The 7,971-nt window shown below is 42.0% G+C and overlaps 1 pseudogene; it reads right to left on the bottom strand.

Moving 5' to 3' along the window:
• Window positions 1-389: 389 nt before the first annotated feature.
• Window positions 390-1,774, bottom strand: LOC126950214 (tubulin beta chain-like; annotated as a pseudogene).
• Between the last annotated feature and the right edge of the window lie 6,197 nt (window positions 1,775-7,971).

Raw genomic sequence — 7,971 nt, 5'->3', positions numbered from 1 at the left:
AGATGAGTCCATCACGGCAGGTAAGAACTGCGCATGCACAAGCCAGAAAGCTACAGAGGGCCTGGAGTTTCTGAGCCAGGCATGCAGCCCTGGTTCAGAAGCGCTGGTCAGTGTCCGACCAACCTTTAGGTCCTCAAGGGTATTCTGAGAAGTGTATGGCCATATAAGCCAAAAAACTTCTGCATCTTTTCTGTTCTTTTTTTTTTCAACAAACCAGTGTTTATTGAGCACCTACTATGTGCCAGGCACCATTCTAGACCCCCCAGAAGAGAAAAAGACAAAACACAAGATAGAAACAGCAAACACAAATTCTGAGGGAGAGGAAAGGAGCAGTTGAGTAAGACAACTAAGGGGAACTGAGAAGCCTGGGGTGATGGGGGGCCTTTGCCTTAGGCCTCTTCTTCAGCCTCCTTACTGAAATCCTCCTTCTCTTCTGTGGTAGCGTCCTGGTACTGCTGATACTCAGTGATGAGGTCGTTCATGTTGCTGTCAGCCTCAGTGAACTCCATCTCGTCCATGCCCTCGCCTGTGTACCAGTGGAGGAAGGCCTTCTGGTGGAACATGGCAGTGAACTGCTCCAAGATGCGCTTGAAGAGCTCCTGGATGCCAGTGCTGTTACTGATGAAGGTGACAGCCATCTTGAGGCCATGAGGTGGCTGTCACAGACAGCTGTCTTGATGTTGTTGGGGATCCATTCCACAAAGTAGCTGCTGTTCTTGTTCTGCATGTTGAGCATCTGCTCATCGACCTCCTTCATGGACATCCGACCACGGGAGACAGCAGCCATGGTGAGGTATCGGCCGTGGTGGGAGTCACAGGCAGCCATCATGTTTTTGGCATCGAAGACCTGCTGGGTGAGTTTGGGCACTGTGAGAGCTTGCTACTACTGGCTTCCATGGCTGGTGAAAGGGGCAAAGGCAGGCATAAAGAAATCGAGACATGGGAAGGGAACCATATTGACTGCCAACTTGTGGAGGTCAGCACTGAGCTGGCCAGGGAAGTGGAGGCAGGCAGTGACACCTCTCTTGGTGGCTGAGACGAGGTAGTTCAGATCCCAGTCGGTTGGCATGGTCAGCTTCAGAGTGTGGAAGCAGATATCCTAGAGGGCCTCGTTGTCAATGCAATAGGTCTCATCGGTGTTCTCTACCAACTGATGAATGGAGAATTGTAGGGCTCGACCGCAGTGTCATATACCTTGTAGGAAGGTACCACACTGAAGGTGTTCATGAAGCAGTCAGGATACTCTCCTTGGATCTTGCTGATAAGGAGAGTGCCGATTCCAGAGCCTGTGTCCCAGCCAAGTGAGTGGGTCAGCTGGAAGCCCTGCAGGCAGTCACAGCTCTCCGCCTCCTTCCATACCACATCCAGGAACGAATAAACCAGCTTGGTTCCCTGTGTGTAGTGGCCTTTGGCCCAGTTGTTGCCTGCCCCAGACAGATAAAAAAGAAAGTTGTCTGGTCTAAAGATCTGGCCAAAATGACCTGAGTAAACAGGTTCTAGATCCCAGGTTCTAGATCCACCAGGATGGCACGAGGAACATATTTGCCACCTGTGGCTTCATTGTAGTACACGGAGATGCGGTCCAGCTGCAGGTCGCTGTCCCTGTGGTAGGTGCTGGTGGGTCGATGCCATGTTCATCACTGATCACCTCCCAGAACTTGGCACCGATCTGGTTGCCACAGTGACTGGCTTGGATGTGCACAATTTCCCTCATGGTTAAAATTTAATTTTTTTGCTCGCCACAAGGTGTGTATGGAGCAAGAAAATATGTAATTTTTTTCTCTGCTAGTCGCAGGCTGAAAGGATGGAATGCGCCCCAGAGGCTGGAGCAGTGAGGTGCGAGCACCGTGGCAGGAAGGCTCTGAGAGCTTTTCTGTTCTTAAAATCTCAGAGAGACGGTGTCCAAATAGGACTTGAATGGAAGACTGCCTAATATTGCCAGGTTCCGTAGACATTTGGTTCCTTCGTTTGCCCTGAAACAGTCAGCCAACTTTCTCTGCTCCCTCCTATAGGAGAAGTGAACTTTTTCTAAATGCCAAGGGAAGAGATGGCCCTGACACGTGAAGTCCAATGTGTAGCCGCATCTTCCCACTTAGACCAGAAAAAGCCTCAGTAGGATCTCGGGGTTTTGGAATCGGTAGTCTCAGGAAACAATGTAACACAATCGATCAGTCTGGAATGTTTAAGCATACAGGGCACAAGTAAAACCATAACTGGAAATTAATATATAATACACATAAATGCATACATTTTAAATGAAATAGGAAACATTTACAAATATATCATCAACATATAAATAGAAATCAAAATACAAATATTTATACATACAACATTGTAGCACTGTCTGCCAGTTTGTGGTGGTGCCTTTGCATGCAAGCAAGAAAAAATTCATATAGATTATAAATAATAAAATATAGATCTTATATGTAATAACACAAAAATATACATTTATGCATACATACATAAATACATATTTGTATAAATATGCATGTAATAAACATAATGCAAACACACACACAGACACACACACACACACACACACACAGTTGCGCTTATAGTTATACTAAAGGCCATAGGGCTAGCTTTTCACCTACTGGCAGGGAAGGGAACCAAAAAGGCAACAGTAATCTTTCCCTGCAATTTCTATGTGACCCTACACCTACAGCAAGCACTAAGCCAGAGAATTTTAATCAGAGCAGCCCAAATTCTGTCACCTTCCACTGGCAGAGTTGTTTACTTTCACAGATGTGTCGATCAGGGTAGGTGCTTTTCCTTAGAACACCTAAGGTAAGTGTATAAAATGATGTCCCTGTATATCTGGGTAGAGAAAGGTCTTTCTGCAAAGAGGAAGAAAGGCTAGATCTGAGCCTTCAGGATGCCCTGGGGTCAGTGTGAGTATTGGTGAGATAAGATGGTACTGGGCTGGAAAAACAGGTAGGCTAGGGTAGGACCAGCTCCTCTAATACCCTCCAATATGTCCCATGAGGTGAGACAAGATAGTATCTCCTGTGAATGGTCCCAGAATAATGGGATAGCTAAATATTCACCTCCAATTTTTTTCTCCCTCTGAAAAAATAACATGGTTACTGGAAAACACTGTGTGTATCACTGTGCAGTTTGGGGAAAGGAGCAACTTGGTCAAAGTGAAATCATTCCTCGTACACTTATGTGTGGCTATTGGTCTGTAGTTTGAGAAGACATCTCAGATTCACTCCCAAGTTCTGGGATATTTACAAAGGTATCCTAGTCTGTGGAAAATTGTTAGTTGAATTTTTATGGAAGCAAGTAGAGTGAGATAGTTTCTATTCTAACAACTTGCTGACATCACCGTCTCTGGTAACAAATATCTTTAAAGAAGCATATTGAAACACGTTATTACATACTGTACAGCTTGGTAAACACTTAAATTTACTGAATGCAGTTAACAACACATCTTTTAAGTAGCATTCTTAGATTTATCTTTCAACATATAAGCACCTCACTACGTATATTACATACGTTAGATCCACTCATTAAAATAAAAGCTTTTTGCCATAGAATGTTTCTTACCCAAAATGCAATGGTAAGAAACATCTTTTAAAAAAATATGCTTGGCTGGCCATGGTAGGGTGGCTCCCACCCGTAATCCTAACACTTTGGGAGACCGAGGTGGGGCAGATCACCTCAGGTCAGAAATTTCAGACCAGCCTGGCCAACATGGTGAAACCCCATCTCTATTAAAAATACAAAAATTAGCGGGGTGTAGTGGCAGTCACCTATAGTCCCATCTATAGGAGGCTGAGGCAGGAGAATTGCTTGAATCCAGGAGGCAGAGGCTGCAGCTAGCCATGATCGCACACTGCACTCCCACCTGGGTGACAGAGTGAGACTCTGTCTCAAAAAAAAAAAAAAAAAAAAAAATGCTTAAACGCTTTACACATATATGATAGCTTATTAAACACTTAAATTCCCTGAATTAATCCAGTTAACAACATATATTTTAAGTGACATTATTAGTTTTATCTTCTGAACACGTGCCTGCAAACCTAGTGAGTAGGTGTATGTAGTGAAATATTCGATGTACTCTCTAATATAACACTCTTCACAAGAAAGATTTTTAAATGTATAATTTTAAAAATCTATAAATAAGCATGTTTAAGGACTTCGTTACATACTTTACAATTTGGTAAACACTTGCATTTAATTAATACTTACATTCATTGAATTAACACTATTATCAACTAATCAGTAACATTTTTAGAATCATCTTTTAAGCATATGCTTATAAACATTTTACAGTGAGCCACATTCACTCACTGATGTAACAATTTTCAGAACAAAGCTTTTAAAATGCGTGGAAAGAGGCCGGGCACCGTGGCTCACACCTGTAATCCCAGCACTTCGGGAGGCTGAGGCAGGAAGATCACCTGAGGTCAGGAGTTCGAGACTAGCCTGGCCAATATGGTGAAACCCCGTCTCTACTAAAAGTACAAAGAAGATTAGCTGGGCCTGATGGCACCTACCTGTAGTCCCAGCTACTCAGGAGGCTGAGGCAGGAGAATCGCTTGAACCTGGAGGGCAGAGGAACTTGCAGTGAGCCAAGATTGCACCATTGCACTCCTGCCTGGGTGGCGGAGTGAGACTCCATCTCAATATATATGTGTGTGTGTATATATATATATATATATATATAAATGTGTGGTAAGAAAAATCTTTAAAGAACCATGTTTAAACACTTTATTACATACATTCCAGTTTGGTAATACTTGCTTGCATTCACTGAATTAACATAGTCACCAACTCATTTTATCAATAACATACTTAGGTCATCTTTTAGGCGTGTGTCTACTAACTATTCCCTGCATAGTATTACATCCACTCACTGAAATAACACTCTTCATTATAAAGCTCTTAAAATGAATAACAAAAGCATCTTTTAAAACATGTTTAAACATATTATTGCATGCTTTATCATGTGGTAAGCACTTACATTCAATGAGTTAACATAGTTACCAACTCATCTAATAAATAGCATTATTAGAATTATCTTTAATGTAAGTGTCTACAACCTCACACTACATATCCACTTACTAAAAGAACACTCTTCACAACAAAGATTTTAAGATGTATAGTAAGGAACTTCTTTAAAGAAACATATTTAAACATTTTATTATATATTTGCAATTGGGTAAACACTTGAAATCACTAAATTAATACATTTACAAATTCATTTTATCAACAACATCTTAGAAATATCTTTTAAGGGCCGGGTGCGGTGGCTCACGCCTGTAATCCCAGCACTTTGGGAGGCCAAGGCAGGTGGATCATGAGGTCGGGAGATCGAGACCAACCTGGCTAACACGGTGAAACCCCGTCTCTATTAAAAAATACGAAAAAATTAGCCAGGCGTGGTGGCGGGTGCCTGTAGTCCCAGCTACTCGGGAGGCTGAGGCAGGAGAATGGCATGAACCCGGGAGGCGGAGCTTGCAGTGAGCCGAGATCACGCCACTGCACTCCAGCCTGGGTGACAGAGCAAGACTCCATCTCAATTAAAAAAAAAAAAAAGAAATATATTTTAAGTGTGTGTCTTACAAGTACCTTACTACATGTTACTTATATAACCTTCACAGTAAAGCTTTCAAAATTCATAAGGACAGTGACATCACCAAAAAGGCTGAGTAGAAGCAAGCTGGTTTCCACTTCCTGACTGACAGAAAACCTTAAACAAATTCAAAGATTATCATCAGCAATATCACAGAACTCAAATACGCAAATAAGATAGTTACTGAAGTAATGGAGAAGTGAAAAAATCCATGCAGCTATAAAAGAGTAAGACTTTTGTATTCCTGACATCCTAGCACACATCTGCCGGACACCAAGTGTGCAGAAAATTTTTCGCCTATTAAAGCTTACTAGACCAAAAAAAAAAAAAAAAAAAAAGGTAAAGAAAAAGAAGATTCAGGAAGACAACAGCTTTCCCGCCTTCTTGGGATTCCAGACAGAAGACACCCACAAGAAGTATAGCCAGTGCCTTAAGGGAGGAAAAACTCCTGAGGACACCCAGAAACAAAGAGATTAGGTAACAGGTATCCCCAGCCTGGGAAATGTAGCTATTTAGCCAAAGGAGATGCCAAATCACAGTGGCTGTTCGGTAACACCATGCTGTAGGAGCTGTGTTTCATAGGTTCTCAGATCACAAATCCCTAGCTAGCCTTGCCAAGCTTCCCTGGTATTCCCTTTAGGACCTCCCTCATCTGGCACAAGAGGTGCTCTGAATGGTTGCTAGAGCTGAGGCAAACCTGGGATTAAGGTGCCATCTAGTGCCAAAAAGGAGGTAGTGACACAGCAAAAAGGATATTCAAGGTAAATTGCAAACTCTCTCTAACAAACACACCCAATACAAAATAAAACAAGCCAGATAGAGAAGATTTGAATGAATAATCCTTTAATGCAGACACGTAGATGTACATTCATAAGAGAAAACAGCAGACAAAAAAACCATAATCTTCCCAAGTGGACAAAGCAAGAAGCCACTGGCCAACACTAACTAAACAGTGATAGTTAGTCTCTCTGATCAAGAATCCAAAATAGTAATTTTTTTTTTGAGATGAAGTCTTGCTCTTGTCACCCAGGTTAGAGTGCAATGGCATGATCTCGGCTCACTGCAACCTCTGCCTCCTGGGTTCAAGTGATTCTCCTCCCTCAGCCTCCCAAGTACCTGGGTTTACAGGCACCTGCCACCACACCCAGCTAACTTTTGTATTTTTTTAGTAGGGACGGGGTTTCACCATGTTAGCAAGGCTGGTCTCGAACTCCTGACCTCATGATATGCCCACCTCAGCCTCCCAAAGTGCTGGGATTATGGCGTGAGCCACTGCGCCCAGCCCCAAAAATAATATTTTTAAGGAAACTCAGTGATACACAAAATAATACAGAAAAGCAATTCAGAAATGTATCAGAGAAATTTGAGGAAAAGATTGAAATTATTTTTTAAAAACATCAAAGGGAAATCCTAAGACTAAGAAGTATATCGGCTGAACAAAAATTCATGAGAGGCTCTCAATGGCAGATAAATCAAGCAGAGAAAGAAATCAGTGAGCTTAAAGACAAGCTGATGGAAAATACACAGTCAGATGAGATAAAAGAAAAGAATGAAAAGTAGTAAAGAATGCCTATAAGATATAGATAATCACATCGAAATAGTAAATCTAAGAATTACTGATATTCAAGAGGAAGCTGAGCAAAAGCAAGGAATAGAAAGTTTATTCAAAGAGGCAGGGTGCAGTGGCTCATGCCTGTAATCCCAGCATTTTGGGAGGCTGAGACAGGTGGATCACAGAAGGTCAGGAGTTCAAGACCAGCCTGACTAACGTGGTGAAACCTTGTCTCTACTAAAATTACAAAAATTAACCAGGTGTAGTGGTGTGCAGCTGTAATCCCAGCCACTTAGGAGGCTGAGGCAAAATAATTGCTTGAACTTGGGAGTCAGAGGTTGCAGTGAGCTGAGATCATTCCTCTGCACTCCAACCTGGGTGACAGAGTGAGACTCCTTCTCAAAAAAGAAAAAGAGGAAAAAAATGAAAGTCTGTTCAAAGAAATAATAACAGAAAACTTTCCAAAATTTGGGAAAGATATAAATCTCCAAGTATAAGAAGGTCAGAGATCACCAGACAGAGTAAAGCCAAATAAGATTACCCTAGGACATAGGATAATAAAACCCTCAAAGGCCTAAGACAAATAAAATACTAAAAGCAGCAAGGGAAAATAAGTGAATAATATAAAAGAGCTCCAAATGACTGGCAACAGACTTCTAAATGGCAACTGTCCAACCCAGGAGAGAGTGGGAGTATATGTAAAGTACTGAAAGACTAAAATTGTCAACTGCGAATACTGTACCCAGCAAAGCTATCCTTCAAACACGAAGGGGAGATAGTCTTTCTCAGACAAACAAAAGTTAAGAGAATGCATCCCATCAGACCCCTCTGACAAGAA

The sequence above is a fragment of the Macaca thibetana genome, chromosome 3, assembly GCF_024542745.1.
Source record: "Macaca thibetana thibetana isolate TM-01 chromosome 3, ASM2454274v1, whole genome shotgun sequence".
Classification (NCBI taxonomy): Eukaryota; Metazoa; Chordata; class Mammalia; order Primates; family Cercopithecidae; genus Macaca; species Macaca thibetana.
Note: the sequence above shows the minus strand (reverse complement) of the source record. Positions and strands in the feature narration are given on the sequence as shown.